This window comes from Acipenser ruthenus, chromosome 16, assembly GCF_902713425.1.
Source record: "Acipenser ruthenus chromosome 16, fAciRut3.2 maternal haplotype, whole genome shotgun sequence".
In the NCBI taxonomy this organism is placed as follows: Eukaryota; Metazoa; Chordata; class Actinopteri; order Acipenseriformes; family Acipenseridae; genus Acipenser; species Acipenser ruthenus.
The window spans coordinates 19,819,074-19,838,131 of record NC_081204.1 but is presented as its reverse complement, the minus strand read 5'-3'; the positions used below and the strand labels follow the sequence as shown (position 1 = coordinate 19,838,131).

Here is a 19,058-nt window from a genome sequence, read left to right as displayed (position 1 = left end):
TAGCAGACGCCTTTACCCAAGGCGACTTACAGAGACTAGGGTGTGTGAACTATGCATCAGCTGCAGAGTCACTTACAATTACGTCTTACCCGAAAGACGGAGCACAAGGAGGTTAAGTGACTTGCTCACGGTCACACAATGAGCCAGTGACTGAGGTGGGATTTGAACCGGGGACCTCCTGGTTACAAGCCCATTTCTTTAATCACTGGACCACACAGCCTCCACAGTACAGTCACAAAGTGCTGCAGTAAAGGGCTGCACCATTTTTACAGCTCATGTCTTAGTAGTTTAATATCCATTCGTGTTGTGTGTGTGTGTGTGTGTGTTCTCAATCAGTGTCTGTTATTTGCAGTGTTAACTACAGTGACTATGAAGACGTGTGCAGTTTTTTCAGTTCTGTTCAGTGGAAATGCTGGCCCAGGCTAAGCAGTCATGTCTCATGTTCTTCTAAGTCAACCCTTTGCTGCCCAGTGTACAATGTATTTGACATTGGGCCAGTTTACATGAGTGGTTTGTCTCCCGTGAATTGGCCGTGCGTGGCCATGCTGGCAGGGAAAGCTCGTGAAAATGCCCCTAAAACGGTTGCACTATTTTAATGGGAAAGTCTCATTTACCCGTGAGAATCAAGGAAATGCTCGTGAAATCAACGCACTTACACATGAAAACACGAGATTCTCATGAAAATGTGAATTGGCTCACTCAAGTGCCTCACCTGAAGCCACCTGGGAATATGTAAGTTACCATGGTACAAAGATGGCAGCAGGAAAGTACATTTTTTGTTTGCAGTAACTCCCTTATCAGATTGATGTTGCAGATAACCCCACTTTTTTCGTTGTCTTCCCTAAAACTTTGCATAATGCTAATCATACACAGATCTAAATGTTTTTGTAAAGTACCATACAGATTGTATTTACCAAGTTTCTGTTTAAAATTATTACTAAAAGTGTTTGATAAACTGCATCGTGGGCTTGTTAATTCAGGTGGTTACAGCTACTGTATAGTACTTCAGAATACACTTGCAAATAGCTTTCCAAACAACTGTCAAAACATCTTTATTGTAAAGTACTACTAAGTACTGTGTTTAAATGTGTATAACTATACTGCCTTGCAATTTCTCTGAGTTATGTCTGAACAAAACCCGTGTCCACCCTCCACTTCCGTCCGTTGGAGCGATGAAAAGACTCTGTGTTAATATTCATAATAAGGGAAGAGGATAGGATAAGGCAGCTTGATACAAGGCACAACACGAAACTTGTTTAACCCACTCTCAAAATAAAATGTGGTGTGGAATTTTAATGACTTATTTCTTGAGACTCAACAATACTACTTAATATTCCAATACTTGATTTAGCAGAAGCAGTCATACAAGTACAGCACAGATAAGGATGCTATACTTGGTATAAAGAGATACAAAAATAAGCTATTGAAACCCAAATGTGATAGAAAATAAAAGTACACCATCGAGTTACAGAAATATAGCCGTGCATCTCTAATAGCAGGACCCTCTTCATATCGCTGTTGTGCAATTCTTGCTGGCTGGTTGAGGTAGCTGTTCCTCTGCTTCGCTCACCGTCAGCAGCCACTGATGCCTGAACACCTCCTTACGGTCCTGACAAAGATTGTGCAGGATACAGCAGGCAGTAATAATTTAGGGAACAAACTTGTGGTTCACTTCAGTATGCTTCAGTAGTATCCGCCACCTCGCTTTCAATAGCCCAAACGCCTGCTCAACCACCACTTGGATTTGGCTCAGTTTATTATTAATGAAGATAAACCCCCACCCCACAGATGATGTGTGAACAGCAGTGCGGGCGACAACACTAAAACAAACTATTAAAAAAACGGGCACATCATTAGCAAATCAGATCTTTAATAACCATGTTCGTAAAACACGATGACACGTGGATTCTCTCTCGTGAAACTGTTCTCTGCTCATGTAAACAGTATTTTGGGGACTTTCACAGTAAACAGCACGAGAGTCAAACTGGGCCTTACACGTCGCTAATTTAAATATGCCCCACCCCCTTTCCTTCATTCGCATTGCATTCTGGGAAAAGTGGGTGTTTCCAGGAAAATGAGAGACTTTACATGTAAATGCAAAAAGGTACCATGTCCACGTTTTATTTCATGAGAAAAAGCAAACACTCATGTAAATTAACCCATTGAGAACATAGGCATTAAATAGGTATGAGAGGATACCAAGGGAGTACAGGGTTAAAGTGTAAAGATTTCTGTAGCCAAACTAGCCTTTCACTAATTATACATGTACTGTAGGTCAGACGCCTCTGTTCCCTGGCAGATTGACACCCTAATGATGGTTTAAACTAGAGGATGTAGGTGACCAGGGATAATCGGCTATTTGTTTTATTACATTTTTGCTAAGTCTGCCAAGCAAGCATGATTCATTTGGATAGCTGATATGGGAATTAGGAATTTAGTCGCCTGGTAAAACATGCCAGCTAGGCTTTAATTAAAGGTCTGATTAGATTAAACATGTTATCTACTTTAGTCATTGGTTTGAAATAAGTTTAAACAAAGACAGTATGGCCGTGTGTAGCTGTGCTTTATTTATAATCCATATGATGTACTAGGCCAAGCCGACTCTCTCCTGGGGGAGTAGTTATTTATGTATTTTATTTTTGTTACAATCCTGAATGTGATGGATGTGAAATGTGTTGGCTGTCTTCCCGTGTTGTGCGCACTGACTGGAGTTGGGTGCCTGACCTATTTGAATGACTCTGGAAGGTTAATCCACTGTTTACTGAGAGACTGGACGAAGTTGCCGCTTCATGTAAATGCTAATGCCTTGCGGCTGCTCTTCGCTGGTATTCGAAGCCAAGCACAAGTCGTGCAGTCCAGCTGGCTGGAGTGGACGCTGGTCTGGCAGCAGCTTGTGGGGTTCAGTTTCAAACAGGGAGGGGCACACCAGCCGGTTGCTCTACATTGCATGTTTCAAACACTTGTTGCCTTATCACAGCTTTTATTTCTGTGTATGCCAGTCTTAAGAAGAGACTGTAAAATACAGCAAAGAACAGATATATACAGTTCCATGCAGCTGTGGTTTGTCTCAGTAGTCTCGGGTAAATTGCAATTATGTCATTTAAATAGCTAGCATGGTATTGGAGGACCTGTGCTTGATTTTGAGATTGCACACAATCTCCAGTGGAACAAACTATAATGAAACCCTGTCAACAGCTTTTTCACAGAGGTTCCACTATTCATGTAGAATGTGTTCAGGTAATACTCTCTCAATGCAGTTTCAGGATTTCCTATGAGTTTGACACCTGAACTTAAAGGAACCATATTCTGTATGAAGTACGTTTTTAGAATGCAGTAGTCTCTGTGTATGGGAGCACCTCCTAAGAGAACACTTTGCCTAAGAGAACACCCTTGTCGTGAAACGGATTTCTCTGTTGTAAATGCTCCTCCTAAAGGAACAGGAACAAGCGATTCGTTCACAACTGATAATGTGAACTCCTCATTATCAAACTGAAATTCAAATGGTTTTTCAATCTTTTTCAAATGTAACTTGTCATCGCGAGAGTGTCTTGAGGCACACTGATTGGTTTATTAAATATTTCCAGAACCACCGTCATGTCATTGCCTCGTTTTGTATTCTGAGTTCCACGAGGGCACCTCATCGCTACAAAATGGCATGTAAACAAACAGCGAAATGCACTGCTGTTTCTCTTCTTACAAAAAGTTGGAAACTGTTCGAGCGCTCGAAAAAAACGTTAATCAGACACAAGTCGCTGAGCAATTTGGTGTTTCCCGTTCTGGTGAGTTGCTTCACCATTCTGTTAAATCATTTTGTGCGTGTCTTGAATATTGCTCCTGTACAGGTATTCATAATTAATCTAGACCTGCTGCTGCATTTAACGTGTGTAGGGGTGCTGTGTTAATTTAGTTTGACAGTTTATTAACATTAGTTTGTCTTTTACTTTATTATTATAGTTTATTAACATACACTTGCCTGTTGCTTTTCTCTTACTTATTCTATTCTATTCATGTTGATGCATGTGCGTCATGACAAGTAATAAATAAATATGTATTTATTTATTGATTCATATTGTGTCTGATGGTCAACTTCATCTAAAAGAATACTTCAGCTAAGAGAACACTTTGCCTGCTTCCTGAGGGGTGTTCTCTTAGCTGGAGACGACGATTTCTCACCGGTTTAATGACACTAATGATAATGTTTTTTGTAAAATTCTCGGTTGCTATTTCTTCCTGTATTTTATTATTTTGCTAGACTTCCTACATGGAAGACTTCTATTGCATACTGTAGCAGTTTCACCCATTCCAGGTTTTAATATGTTCTTGATTAGCCACAGTGTATAAGGTAACAAACTCAGGGGTGTCTTGTTAAACTCATAAAACCAGGAATGGATCCAGCTGCTATGCAATGAGTCTAATTTCTACCCCTGTTACTAACCAATGTCCTTTTTTAACATGGGTGCTATATCTGAAAATGCTGTTTTTTTTTTTTTTAACGCATATTTGAAGTGGGTTTAGAAACAACCACCAAGGGTGTGAAACTGTAATTTATACCCCCTCTAACTGCTGACAATCTCATTTTTAACAGTGAGTTTGCAAATGGAAAATCTCTATACAAAACCACACTTTAAGCAGTGTGAAAAATTGTTCTTATTTTAAAGGTCCGATAGCCCTTTTTAAGCAGCCCCAGAGACAACAGTGGTATTTTTAACTTTTCTGCCTTATTTTGTTAATTACAAAAGTAAAAGACAAAATAAGAACAAAAACCTAACTCCCTAAAAAAAAAACACAGAGGTCACTTCAGTGACAGCCTGTTGTCACACAGAATGGAGACTGCCCAGAACAAACATTTTCCTCTGTTTAAATACCTGCTACAGGCAGGCGACAATTAACTAACAGAAAAGATAATTACACCTGTGGCTGTGCAAACACAGCCACACCCCCACCTTTCTCTGGCAGGAACAGAAATTAACCCTATCCCTGCCAAACCCCAACACATTTCTTCCAGGCAGAGATCCGCTCTGCCACAGTAGGTAAAGCTGCGTACAGCATTCTTCTTGTAATATGCATGTTCCTATATCATCTAAAAACAAGCCGCTGCCAGTGTCACTCTCACTACAACAAGCATGGCACAATGGAGTAGAAATAATACATTCAAAATAGACACGAATATTCAACCAAACAATGAAGAGAAGCCGGAGACAATGAGGTTCAGAACAATGTAAGGAGACATTTTTGAAAGCTCAAGAAAACAAAAACACAAAGAAAAAAACACTTGCTGATATAAACCTATAAGTCATCCTTTCAGTCAGTGGGAGAAACAAGAGAACTTCACCAGATACCTGAAAAAGACAGCATCGCAGCAGGGGCAGGGAGGCGTGGCCCCTGTGTGTGTGTCTTTATTGTATAGCAAGACGCTGCACTGTAATAGAACAATATCCCAGAACTAAAGAATACGCTGTGTAGGCCGACCTTTACCCAGTGAATATTAACTACAAAACCAAGGATGCCAAATAGCAGCTCAAGTTAAACGTTGGTGTGTTTATTCGGAAATAAATAGTACATAAAGTTGACACCGCATTTTATTTTTTTTTACCTTTTTTTTTTTTTTCATTCCTTGCCATTGACGTTTCTTCACAGTAAACGGTGACCATAGAAACGTTTTCATAAAGTAATAACATGAGGTTTACTTGTGCCTTGTTGTAGCTGAACAAGCAAACGAAAACTGAAATTTAACTTTAAACACTGCAAATAAAACAAACGTGGAAATGGCGTTGTGAAATGAAGGGGAAAAAAACTCACCGTTTTGGTTCTTGTTTATTACATTCCACATAACAAAGTCGCACCAAAAAAATATGTAGTACAGTATATTCGGTATATAAAAATCAGTACACATTTCCAGCAAGTTGGGCACTGTTTGATCGAGGCATTTCAGAATGACGTGCTTTCCTTTATTCTGTCCCATGGTATTCTGACACGCTCTAAAGCAGCACAATGCTTTTATGACCCAAATGGCTTTCCTTAAAGATCACTATGCATGCGCGCATAGTCTGGTTTGTTTACTTTTTGCTGTCTAAAACTTTTAAATAGAGGCTCAAGAGCGTCTGTGTTGATCCTCTGTTGTGGTTTTTTTTTCTTTTTTATATTAATCTCACATCACACAGAGCTCTTTTTCATTTGCAATTTTTAAAACTGTTGCGCAATTTCTGGTGAGGCGGTAAATAAGTGCAAGGAATTTGTCATTTCTAGCGAATACAAACATCTGATTTTTTTGTATCTGAATAAATGTCAAAAAATATTTTTTCGGATTTGTAGGGCTTGAAGTTTTCGGGCGACAGATTTAGCTGATTCTGTTTCATAACTAAACTCAGAAAAAAGCTGTTAATTGTAAAAGAATCTTTGCTTTTGCCTTCATATCTTGCCTGAGCCTAATTCTGGTCCCTTTTAATTTTATTTAAAGCAGAGCTGACAAATTACGTGAATTGTTCATCCCCGATCCTATTTTTAACTCTCATTTCATTTTTGCAGTCGACCTAATTTAATGTTGTGCTTTTGTTATTGTGTGTGAAAGAGCTGCCGGGCAAAAAACAAACCAAAAAAACAAACCAAAAAATATACGCACAGTTTTTCAAGAATCTTTGCTTAAGACACGGCGATGCTGTTGCTGTTATTGGAATGCAGAAAAATATGAAAACACACGTAGATGATGGCAACAAACACTGCTTAGAATCCCGTCCCGTTGTCATGGGAACGGTCTACTGTTAGTATATATAATAAAGAAAAAAGTGTGTCTGTGTTTTATATGTATATCTATACATAGATTTTTCAAACTACTACATGCCATAGAGTTTAAACGTTCATAAAAATGTATCAAAATGCACATCCCTGGAGTTTATTAGCCTTTGTGTTAAAATGTGTATTTGATGGATGTGCGTTTCAGGAGGGGGGTGGGGTGGTGTGGTTAGTCTCGGTACTTCATGGTGTCCAAACGGAACGGTGGTCTACGACCCATTCTCGACCTCCGGCAGCTCAATCTGTTCCTGAGGAGCATCAGGACAGGTGACTGGTTCACCATGGTGGACCTTAAAGATGCCTACTTCCATGTCCCCATACTACCAGGCCACAGAAAGTAGCTGAACTTCTCCTTCCAGGGAAAAGCATACGAGTTCCGTGTGCTGCCGTTCGGCCTCTCATTATCTTTTTCAAAGTGCATGGATGCTGTACTGGCCCCTCTGAGACTCATGGGAATCAGAGTTTAATTATCTGTAGGACTGGCTCATTTGTGCCGTCTCGCCAATGCAGACAGCAGCTCACATGGATCTAGTTATCAAGCTTTTTGGCAAGCTTGATCATATGGTAAACGTACCTAAAAGCCAGCTAGTGCCGTCCCAAGTTGTCACCTACCTGGGAATCCGCTTGAATTCAAGCAATATGATTGCCACTTTGCCAGACAAAGGAGTTCACAGGTTCTCATCCTGCCTAGAGCTTTTCAGCTCAGCAAGAGACTGAAGGTGCAGCTCCGGGCCCGATAGCAGCAGCATCCCAGATACTTCCTCTGGGTCGCCTCCGAATGCGCCCCCTCCAAGTGTGGTTCAGTCACAAGGTTTTTCATCCTGCGTCACTGCATGGTGACCCTTTCCTGGTGGAAACAACTGCGCCTGGGAGAGGCTCTGGGTACTGTTACCAGGAGGGAGGTCATCACCTCTGATGCCTCTGGCACAGGCTGAGGTGCGGTGTGGAATGGACGAGGAGTGCAGGGCGTGTGGCAGCCCCCCTGGGTGGGTGGCCACATCAATCTCCTCGAACTGCAAGCAGTGTATCTGGCCTTGTAGCATTTCTCAGGAGGTTCAAGGCAGGCATGTGTTGATCTGGACGGACAACACTACAGTGGTGGCTTATGTAAATCACCAAGGCGACCTGCGGTCACCCCGCCTCCTTCGAGTAGCCAGCAAACTACTGTTTTGGGCACACAACAACATTCTGTCTCTCAGAGCAGTTCATCTGCTGGGAGTTATGAATGGGGCAGCGGACCACCTATCAAGGAAGGTTCCCTGTGAATCGGAATGGAGACTTCACCCCGACGTGGTGAATGTGATTTGGGACAGATTCTGGAGAAAAGACATAGATCCGAAATTGACCCACTGTCCCCTCTGCATCTCCATTTAGAAGAGCGAGGCTCCGCTAGGTGTAGACACCATGGCCCACAAGTGGCCAAGGGCTCTACTGCACGGCTTTCCACCTATAGCAGTACTACCGATGTGCCTGGAGAAGATCAGGCGAGACCGGGCCAGGGTGCTGTTAGTAGCCCCGTTCTGGCCCAGATGGACTTGGTTTTCGGCACTGTCGTAATTACTGTGCGACCACCCCTGGCAACTGCTTCTCCTCCGCCACCTGCTCAGTCAGGTGCGAGGGACCCTGTGGAACCCTGACCCATCGAGCCTACAGCACAGAGTGCTGTGATCCAGCGCTACTGTACAGGTATTTTATTAGAAGTGTGTGCATTTAATCTTCCATACAGTGCAGTAGAACAGATTGTAGTGAAAGCTGGCAAGCAACTGCTTGTGCATTTGTATAGTAGTATTTGTATTTCCAGATCAAACCTGCTTTCAACCCCCCTTCAGTCACCCAACAGTTTCCATGGCCTGTGGAGGGTAAGACTCCCCAGTAAGCAGTTTGGGCAGGAGATTCTACTGGAGTTAAATATGCTGCTGCAGGCTATGCACTCTTTAATGTGCACAGTGTCCAGCAATGTACCCACCAGTCAAAGCAATCAATCCAAATACAATACTGATTGTTGGAGTAACAATCAGTGTTTGAATTAAGGCTGGAGAGGTCTGAACAGTAGATAAAAATATCAATCCCATGTGGGGCGGTATTTTAGTAAAAGGTTAACGGAGAACAGTCTGTTTTATGAGGGTCTTGCTTTGATTTTTTGAAAGGTTTCATGTTTGGTAAAGCCGTGATGCCTTTTAAACCACTGTAATTGAATCCTGCATGCTGTAAAAAGCAAGTCACATTTGAAATAAATACAGAAGTAAAATATAAAAACTTAATCAAGTCTATTTTGTTGTTAAGAATGTAGGCCGGTATCTTGTTTAATTGGTAAAAGGATGTTTATAGAAAAAGGTTCAAATGAAATGCAGGTTTACAGCACTGGTTTGAATACCTCTTTATGCAGTGCAGTAGGATCAGCAAGGAAGGAGGGTCTGTGTAGACTACTGTGCTCCAGCTGTCCAGGGCTCCTGTTTCTTCTCATGCCAGCATCCCTCCCACACAGCCCTCTTTAGGGTCCGAGTGTAATAACAGTATTGCTCCACCCATTTGCAATGTGGTTATATGTGCTAAAATCTGATATTGTAACACCACACTCCCACTACGCCTGGCCCTGGCCTTGGGGAAGGGAGTACCACTTGTGGTGACTGACGCATAAAGAATAATAAATGTTTCTATATGTTGCAAGAATCGCACCATGTGTTGGACTTAATTGCACAACACTTAAACCTGGCCAGGTATCTTGTTTATGTTTAGTTTTTCTAATGTAATAAAGTCTCCTATTAATGGTACATTGTTAGGACTAGCCCCTTAATAGGTTTGGAGGCCTTTTGAATAAACCCAAAGTACTAAAATATGAATGGTTCGAGACTGTGCTTTGTTTAGCATGCTGATATGAGCGGGCTGGGTTTAACTATAAAACTAACTTTGACTGGGATTGAGTCGCTAACGTGCTAACACTTTGTTGTCTGTGTTTGCTGTTTAAACGTGTTAACTGTGTATGTTGGTTTGTTTGAAAATAGAAATGCAGTGCTTTCTTTGTCTTTGAACGGTAGCCTATATGATTGAATGTGGTTTGTTTGGAGTGATTTAACAGTGTGGATTGAGTGTAAGGTCTTGTTATGCAATGTTACTGATCAGTACTTGATATTACAAATACATTTCTTTTTTAATGGTACTTTGCTGCAGCCTTGTTTTATTTATTTTATTATTTTTCTTTTCTCTTTCGTCCCAAGCTCAGTTAAATCTAGATGGAGGAATACAAAAAGCAGGATTGAAATAACCGTAAATTTGTGGTCTGGTTTAAATGATTGATATTTTCCTTTTTCTTTGGGAAGTGGATTACAAAGATTTCTGCGTCCTTTTCACTGTACTTTCCCTCTGTATTAATATTTATATATGGTTCATTCAGGGAGGTAACTTTTTTCTTTATTTAGTTAGCTTTTGTTAAAGGTGAGTTTGTTACACACTGCCTGCCACATCAGCCCTGGCCTTAGAGAAGGGAGTTCCACTGCCTGCCACGTTGACCCTGGCCTTAGAGAAGGGAGTTCCACTGCCTGCCACGTCGACCCTGGCCTTAGAGAAGGGAGTTCCACTGCCTGCCACGTCGACCCTGGCCTTAGAGAAGGGAGTTCCACTGCCTGCCACGTCGACCCTGGCCTTAGAGAAGGGAGTTCCACTGCCTGCCACATCAGCCCTGGCCTTAGAGAAGGGAGTTCCACTGCCTCCCACATCGACCCTGGCCTTAGAGAAGGGAGTTCCACTGCCTGCCACATCAGCCCTGGCCTTAGAGAAGGGAGTTCCACTGCCTGCCACGTCGCCACTGGCCTTAGAGAAGGGAGTTCCACTGCCTGCCACATCAGCCCTGGACTTAGAGAAGGGAGTTCCACTGCCTGCCACGTAGCCACTGGCCTTAGAGAAGGGAGTTCCACTGCCTGCCACGTCGCCACTGGCCTGGTTTGCTATATCGTACCGGATGTGGCCAGTCATCACGTAGCAGGGAGGCGTGGGCTGGAGAAGAAGCCAATAGGGGAACAGAGCTGCACGCGTCAAGCTGTTTTCACGACTGCAATGTGTCTGTCAAAGGTTAGCCAAAAAAGATAATTGTGTCAGCAAGTGGGAGAATGAAGAAACAAAAATGAATTTGAACAATCTGGGCTGACTCTGAAACCCAGAAATAGTTAATGGGCGCTTTGCGGAATATACGTGTCCTTGGCGAAAGTCGTATGTGTAGCGAAAATAAAAATAGCGACAAACGTTTTTTCAATTGCAGCATTCATTGCACGGGCAGTTTTTTTCTGAATGTAGTACTGTCATGGGTTTCTTTAAAATGCTATCAATGCTATCCCACAATCCCCCAGTGACTTTGACGCTGGACAAGAAATTCTGAGGTTGGCCACGTTTGGAAAAAGCACTGAAACACGTTTGCAGATAGGTTGATGCTGATCCTAACTAGAAAAAACTTAAACTTGATATACAGTATGTACCGTGTACAGAAATGAGTGCTGGAAGTTTGTCTTGTGCAGTTGGAGATGCTCAAACTGTGTGCAATAATACCTCTTATACAATAAGAGACACCCAACACATGATGCACATTAACTTATTACGAATCACAAACAAGCATTACTTTAACTTGGTGTAACTTTTGAATCGTGTTGTGCTGTGCTGTGTGCACAGAGAGATGCCTCTTTAGAATTGTGCTGTGCTGTATGCTGTGTGCACAGAGAGATGCCTCTTTAGAATTGTGCTGTGCTGTGTGCACAGAGAGATGCCTCTTTAGAATTGTGCTGTGCTGTATGCTGTGTGCACAGAGAGATGCCTCTTTAGAATTGTGCTGTGCTGTATGTTGTGTATGGGGAGACGTCTGCACAGGATAGGATCTCCTGGCATTATTACAAATTCTTAATATTTCTTTGTGGCAAAGTGGCTGTAGTGTGCAGGTGTAGAGGTGATGCGGTGCACAAGTATTGTATTGTGCTCTTATTGTATTACTTGTATTGTAACGCTTAATGTGTAAAAAAAAGTGCCTCCTATTTTCTGCTCTGAATGCCCGTTTATCTAATCTCCATTTGTGTCCCCTGGTCATTGTTTGTTTATTTTTTCAGGTCAAAAAAGTCCCCTGGGTCGTCCGGGTTTGTGCTGGCCTGTAGCGACAGCTCCGGATCGTGTTAGCCGTCTAATAAATAACAAACAGTACAATTAGACTCGACAAAACAAACAAAGACTAAACACTCACGGTTATTTTACGTTCGTCCTTTAGCCGTTCTCTCTTAACCATAACAAAAAGAACAGATCACCTTGCTCTGTCCCCTTTTGTACTGTCAGTCACGCCCCCTTGGTTAGCGAGTGCAACCGTTTCTCCTTCAATCCATGATTGCCATATCGCTTCCCTTCTGGGTCGATGACTTGGTTTACCGTAGCTCCGTCCCCTTTCCACCTATCCCTTGGAATGAATTGTCAGGCCATCCAGTCCGGGGCACACTGTTCCCTTTACACAGCGCCCTCACAGGTCGGGAGGGAGATTTATAACCAAGATGCATTCTTTTTCTGTCACATTCTCACATGTGATTTATAATGTGGAAATGAAGTGCTGGATTAATGCTTTTAATAATGTTTAAAATTGCTTTGCAGTATTTTTTCCTTGTTTTTGGAAGTCTGAAACTGCAGTACCTGAGCTTCATTCCTAACTGTTTCCAGCTTGGCATTCAGCTTTTTACCTGGCACTTGCATGTTGATAACTCGGTCCCTATTTGGATAAATAGGATGAGTTGTTTTTGGAATTCTGTTTGAAATGGCATCAGTTTTCTGCACTGGCTATTCCAGTATTATGAGTTATTATCCATTTAAGGTGGTTGGCCAGAGAATATGGGAATGAATCAGTCTTGGCTGGGGGATCTAGGAGCCTTCTTTTATTTGTTGTTGCAGGTAAATTAGTGTACAAGACACTGGGCACTGTTTAATGCAAGGAGCAGAATACACAGGCTATAAACTACAATGGGAAACAAAAGAAGTTACTGTAGCGATTTGCATTATAATATAGACCTGTATTAAAAATCACTATATAAAAAAGAATAGCCAGCTGTTTAAAAACAATAGCGCTCTGTAAATATTACTCTAAATAGAAACTCAACTAGTACACTTGCCGATTTATCCAAACAAGCTGCAAAAAAGTGATTTCTGTGAAAGCGGAACACAGTAGAGACTCCAGTTAACCCTGAATGAGTGCCTACTGAAGTGTATGAATGTAGATTGATATTATTTGCCATTGCAGGTCCAGAGATCATTCCCTCAAGCTGCAGGGTGTTGTCTCTCCTTTCTCTCTCGTGCATGTATTGAGTAATGTCTCAGTCACTGAAGATCTCACTATTTTATGATTTGCTTGCCTTGTTACGCTGCTGGTCAGTGCCCTCTTTTATTAGCAGCTTGGCTGGTTTTCATTCACCCTTTTTTATCACACATTTAACCATATATTCCAGTTTATTTTAAGGTCCAACAAGGGCTGGTTTCACAGACCCGGATTATTCTTCAACTACCTTATCTACAGTACGGTAGCACGCCAAGATGGGTGCTAATCAGCATCTGTGAAACTGTAGAACAATGTGGTGCAGAATGGGTTTTCTACTTTCTACTTGTTTGGATTTTGTTTGTACCAGGACTTTTCTGGTAGTTCATCAGGCTTAATTAAATTTGATTTGAAGTTCCAACAAAAATGTATTGGTAATTGCTGTATACACTGTTATTGGGCTTAGGAATGCTTGTGAATGCTACTGTAGCTGGTTTTAGACCAGTAGAGACATGGAAAGGGGTGGGGCGGGGGTGGAGCTGCATGCAGTGAGATGCACATTTTCTTGTACGTGGTTTTTAGATCGGCGGGGGGGGGTGGATGGGACAGCCTAAATCAGTAGGGCTGGCAACTGGCAATAAAGGTCTATAAATATCCTTGCACAGCCTGTAATTTTCATTGCATCTGTTCAGATTTGTATTTTCACACACAGCCACTAAATGCATTAAGGAAAAGAAAGCATGGAAGTTAGTCTAGGTACAGTAATCGAAGACACGGTGAGCTGTGGTACTGTGTGCAAGATGAGTGCCTAGTTAAAGTTCAGCTGGGAGTAGAAATAAAAACAAACCAAGCGGTAGAAGGCTGCTGGCAGGAAGTGTTCTGGCTTGTCGACTGTGCTGGCCTCTGTGAGCCAGACAGGAATGCTGGGTTTTTAGATTAGCACACAGGGCGTGGAGGCAGACCGCTCGCAGGACTGCAGCTTCAGGTCAGGACTACTGCATCGTCTTTTACATTCATTTTGGGACAAATGGGGGTCTAGCCTTTACATCTTCACAGCAGGGTTGCTCCTGTGTGCCGGGTTGGGAGTTTTCTTCTCAGTGTTCTGCCTGCAGAGCTGCAGATTTAATAGCAAATTGTTGAAGTGTGCTCCGTTGTTTACAGTCTGGGGAGTGCACTCTTTTCCGTGCATACCTTTACATTGAGTTTAAAGTGAATAATTATTTTTTGTATAGTGTTTTGTTTTCATGTGTAACATGTCTGCACATGTTCACAAGGTTTATTGTTAATGGAACAGTAATTTTAATGGATTTTTGTAAATGACCTGGAAGTAAATTGTGTTGAGTTATTGAGCTGGCATTTCTTACACAACTCTTTTAACCAGTGATGCTGTAGATTAATGTTCTGAAAAGGAAAAAAAAAAAACATTTAAAATAAAATGTTAACAAGGAGACAGGGACACATTCCAGGAAGGCGGTAGGAACCTGACCTTTAGATTCCAGCAACATGAGTGTAGTTTGGCTTGTTCTGCTGCTTTGAGGGGGGTGTCTGGGGAGGCCATACTCCATGACCTGACGCTCTCGCTGGCTTGTTCTGTGAGCGGGGTGTAGTAGAGGCCATGCTCCATGACCTCCTGACGCTCTCGCTGGCTTGTTCTGTGAGCGGGGTGTAGTAGAGGCCATGCTCCATGACCTCCTGACGCTCTCGCTGGCTTGTTCTGTGAGCGGGGTGTAGTGTGGTGTGTGTGGAGGCCGTGCTCTCTGACCTCCTTGCGCTCTTGCTGGCTTGTTCTGTGAGCGGGGTGTAGTGTGTGTGTGTGTGTGTGTGTGTGTGTGTGTGTGTGGGGGGGGGGGGGGGCTGTGCTCCCTGACCTCCTCGCGCTCTCGCTGACTTGTTCTGTGAGCAGGGTGTAGTGTGGTGTGTGTGGAGGCCGTGCTCTCTGACCTCCTCGTGCTGTCGCTGGCTTGTTCTGTGAGCGGGGTGTAGTGTGGTGTGTGTGGAGGCCGTGCTCCCTGACCTCCTCGCGCTCTCTTTGGCTTGTTCTGTGAGCGGTGTGTAGTGTGGTGTGTGTGGAGGCAGTGCTCCCTGACCTCCTCGTGCTCTCTTTGGCTTGTTCTGTGAGCGGGGTGTTGTGGTGGGTGTGTGTGGAGGCCGTACTCCCTGACCTCCTCGCGCTCTCTTTGGCTTGTTCTGTGAGCGGGGTGTAGTGTGTGGTGTGTGTGTGTGTGTGGAGGCCGTGCTCCCTGACCTCCTCGCGCTCTCTTTGGCTTGTTCTGTGAGCGGGGTGTAGTGTGGTGTGTGTGGAGGCCGTGCTCCCTGACCTCCTCGCACTCTCACTGGCTTGTTCTGTGAGCGGGGTGTAGTGTGGTGTGTGTGGAGGCAGTGCTCCCTGACCTCCTCGTGCTCTCTTTGGCTTGTTCTGTGAGCGGGGTGTTGTGGTGGGTGTGTGTGGAGGCCGTACTCCCTGACCTCCTCGCGCTCTCTTTGGCTTGTTCTGTGAGCGGGGTGTAGTGTGGTGTGTGTGTGGAGGCCGTGCTCCCTGACCTCCTCGCGCTCTCTTTGGCTTGTTCTGTGAGCGGGGTCTAGTGTGGTGTGTGTGGAGGCCGTGCTCCCTGACCTCCTCGCACTCTCACTGGCTTGTTCTGTGAGCGGGGTGTAGTGTGGTGTGTGTGGAGGCAGTGCTCCCTGACCTCCTCGCACTCTCACTGGCTTGTTCTGTGAGCGGGGTGTAGTGTGGTGTGTGGGGAGGCCATGCTCCCTGACCTCCTCGCGCTCTCGCTGGATTGTTCTGTGAGGGTGGTGTGTGTGGAGGCCATGTTCCCTGACCTCCTCGTTCTGCTGCTCAGCACTTTGCCGTCCTGGTTTGCAGAGGCTTTGTGAAGTGGCGGGCAGCTGCCTCTGTGCACTGGTGAACTGCTGAGGCACGGCATAGCTGAGTGATGAGCTGGAGGCTTCGGCTTTGACCGAGGTTTTGTTATGGACATGCAAAGATTTGTGCTGGGTCAGCTGATTTTCAGACTGCTGGTCATGGGTTTTAATTATTGTTTTCCATACATTTTCCTTCAGATGGAATTAGTACTACAGGTCATAATCAATATAAAATTGATAGTGATTTGGTAATTGTACATAAACCCAATATGAATAGTTGCAGTATGCCTTTTAAAGTGTTATGGTAACGAGAGTCACAGCTGCAGTTTTATACCAGCACATTGACGCAGCATACCTGAAAATACTTCTCTGCATACAGGTGCAGTGTGCTTCAGCTTAACCATCAGTGTTATCAGACACACTCTACTGTTACAGATTCGAGTTTCTGGCAAGTCTGTCCTCCCTCTATCTCGAGTGTATTTCCTTGTTTGCCACTCCTGCCTTTCTTTCAGTAATTCTGCTTTAGCGAGGATTTTATCATTTTATTCAAGCAGCACATACAGTAGCAGCAAGCTAGATTAACTGGTAGCTTAGTGTAAAGGGTGGGATCTGTGTCACTGGTAGGTTAGTGTAAAGGGTGGGATCTCTGTCACTGGCAGGTTAGTTCGTGTAAAACTTATTTATTTATTTATTTATTATTTATTTATTTTTCAACAAACTAAAACCCCTGCACGCTGAAAAGTGGGGCAGAGCTTTTCATTTTTTTAAACTAGACATAGCTTCTTTTACTGTAAACTAATGTGATCCATCTGCGTTTCCTTCCATCTGATGATGTAGATATCTTTTTGCCTGGTGTTGATGGCTGAAGTGTAATGCTGGCTCCAGGGATCAGCATATTTTGCCTCCCTGACGCATCTGCACACACAGCGGCTGCAACGCTGGCTCCAGGCATCAACCACTGTGCGGCCTCCCTAGCGCATCAGCATGACAACCGTCTGGACTGAGCTGAGTAGGGTACTTCTCTGGAGTCTTCAAGTGGGCACCTTCCATCCTTGGTGTTTCGTCGACAAGCCCACGACACCTTTAAGAGGGCTCGACAGTGATTCTGGCGTCCCAGCATCACCCCCCTCCGTCCCCCACTCAACTCAGCCCAGCTTACTTACCTTCCTTTACATTGACGTTGCTTTCTTTCTACAATGCTTGACGTCCCCACCCAGAATCTTTTCGTCAACTCTTTACCACTAAATCCGATGTCTCTGAGAAACCGGGTTGTGGAGTGTGGCACAAATCCTCAACAACCCACCTCCACTGGGTAAACCTGGACTCTCCATCCTCGCTGTTCCGCTTCAGCAGCCAGATGATCAGTTTTGCAAGAAATTCAGAATATGACAGGTTTAAAAAAAGAGTTCTCTAAAAGAGATTAATTTGAAACCAGATACTGTAGGTGAATGCTACCCTCTCTGGCTCTTGCATGACCTCGTTTTACATGCCTGTATAATTCAGGAATAGATTCACTAATATAAGGACTGGTAAGGAATGTGCACCTTGGCTCCAAAGTAAGTATAAATTAGTTTTCAACACTACCTGTTGGGGCGCAAATGAAATGCATTATGGACTGATAATGTTTTTAGTGGTCACGATTGGGACCCCACGATAACAAAGCGATAATATTTTATTGAAATCGAATATTCCATGAAATTAAAAACTTGTCTTGTATATAAACTTACTGTCAAGAACGTAATCTGTGGTGTTGCTTCTAAAAGTTATTGAGAATATGCATATACTGTGAACAAATACAGGATGATACTGGAGAGATAAGAGTAACCTTATTTTATTAATTTATTTTATACATATTATTTAGTTTAAAATCTGTCCCAACTGCAGCTGTCTGTCTTGAATGAAACTAATACTATTTAACATTTACTATGTTGTAATGTGCCGCTGTTTCTAAAAGTTTTTTTTGTTTGTTTGTTTCTGGTTAAATACCAGAAAGCAACCTGCTTGTCAGGTACGTGAAATCCAGGAGCAACCAAAAGTAATGTTTGGGAGTATTTTCGGTTCTGGGAAATTTAAAGGACTAGACGGTGTACCTTTTATAAGCAAGGACAAGGCAGTGTGTGCAATATGCAAATGGGATACTTCACTGTACATCTGAAAAACAAACATCCAGAATAAGTAGATGATAAACCAAAAAAACTACAGCCAAACCAAAATGATCAACCGGAGAATGTGTCGCTGTGGAAAGTTCTGTTGCAGGAAAGGGTAGGCTACCTCTAATGTACTGTACTGTTTGGGGGGAAAAGTACACTGTAGTTGTATTCACTGAAGATAATGTAAATCTAAGTGGCTATGCAAAGTCATGTAAAGTTTTGATTACATGTGACAGCAAAAAGTGATATGCATCTCTGCAGCCTGGCTGGGCTACGCAATTCATAAAATAATCTCAACAGCAAATTTAAAAAAAAAAAAAAAAAGAGAGAGAGAATTATTTCCATGTGAATAGGCCATAGTGTTAATGTATTTTTTTTCTCTCCTTTGGAAGTGGGTTTTTATTTAATTATTTTTTTTTTTCTTAATTTACCATTATGTTTACATTAGAAATTCATCCGATTTTACACAAACAAGGCAAAGGCTAGTGACGGTAGGAATATGAAAATTGGAGAGTGCTCTGTTTAAATGCCAATGTATTTATCAAACATGTCTTAAAACATCCAAATTTGTTTGAATTAGTTTTTTTATATCATGCTCTATAAAAAGAGGACTTGTTCCTTTAAACTTGTTACTGTGAAGTTTTTTATTTTTTCAAAAGCATTTTAACTCGATAGTGATCGATAATAGTCGTTAGAACGATAATCGATATCAATGTCAGGGTTCGATTTTGACATTTATTATTATTATTATTATTATTATTATTATTATTATTATGTATTTCTTAGCAGACACCCTTATCCAGGGTGACTTACAATTGTTAAATATCACAATACAAAGTATCACATTACAAAATATAATTTATACAATATACAATATCGAATTGCAGAATATCACATTACAGTTAAGAGCAGTTATAAAGTAAAATAAAAATCAGTAGCAAAGAAGATCAAATTCAAATAACAGCAAAATAAAGAATACAGTAAGTAATTAC

General features: G+C 42.6%; 1 protein-coding gene across 4 annotated transcripts in view; it reads left to right on the top strand.

Annotated features, from left to right (window-relative positions):
• Positions 1-19,058, top strand: part of LOC117412442 (plastin-3) — a 66,940-nt gene that overhangs the window by 13,546 nt on the left and 34,336 nt on the right. Inside the window, exon 1 of one of the 4 annotated variants that reach the window (XM_034020883.3) lies at positions 13,923-14,036. The exons of the other annotated variants lie outside the window; for them this stretch is intronic. The gene's annotated coding sequence lies outside the window, so the exon portion shown is untranslated. Of the gene's footprint in view, positions 1-13,922; positions 14,037-19,058 lie in introns of those variants that run through there. 4 annotated transcript variants of the gene reach the window in all.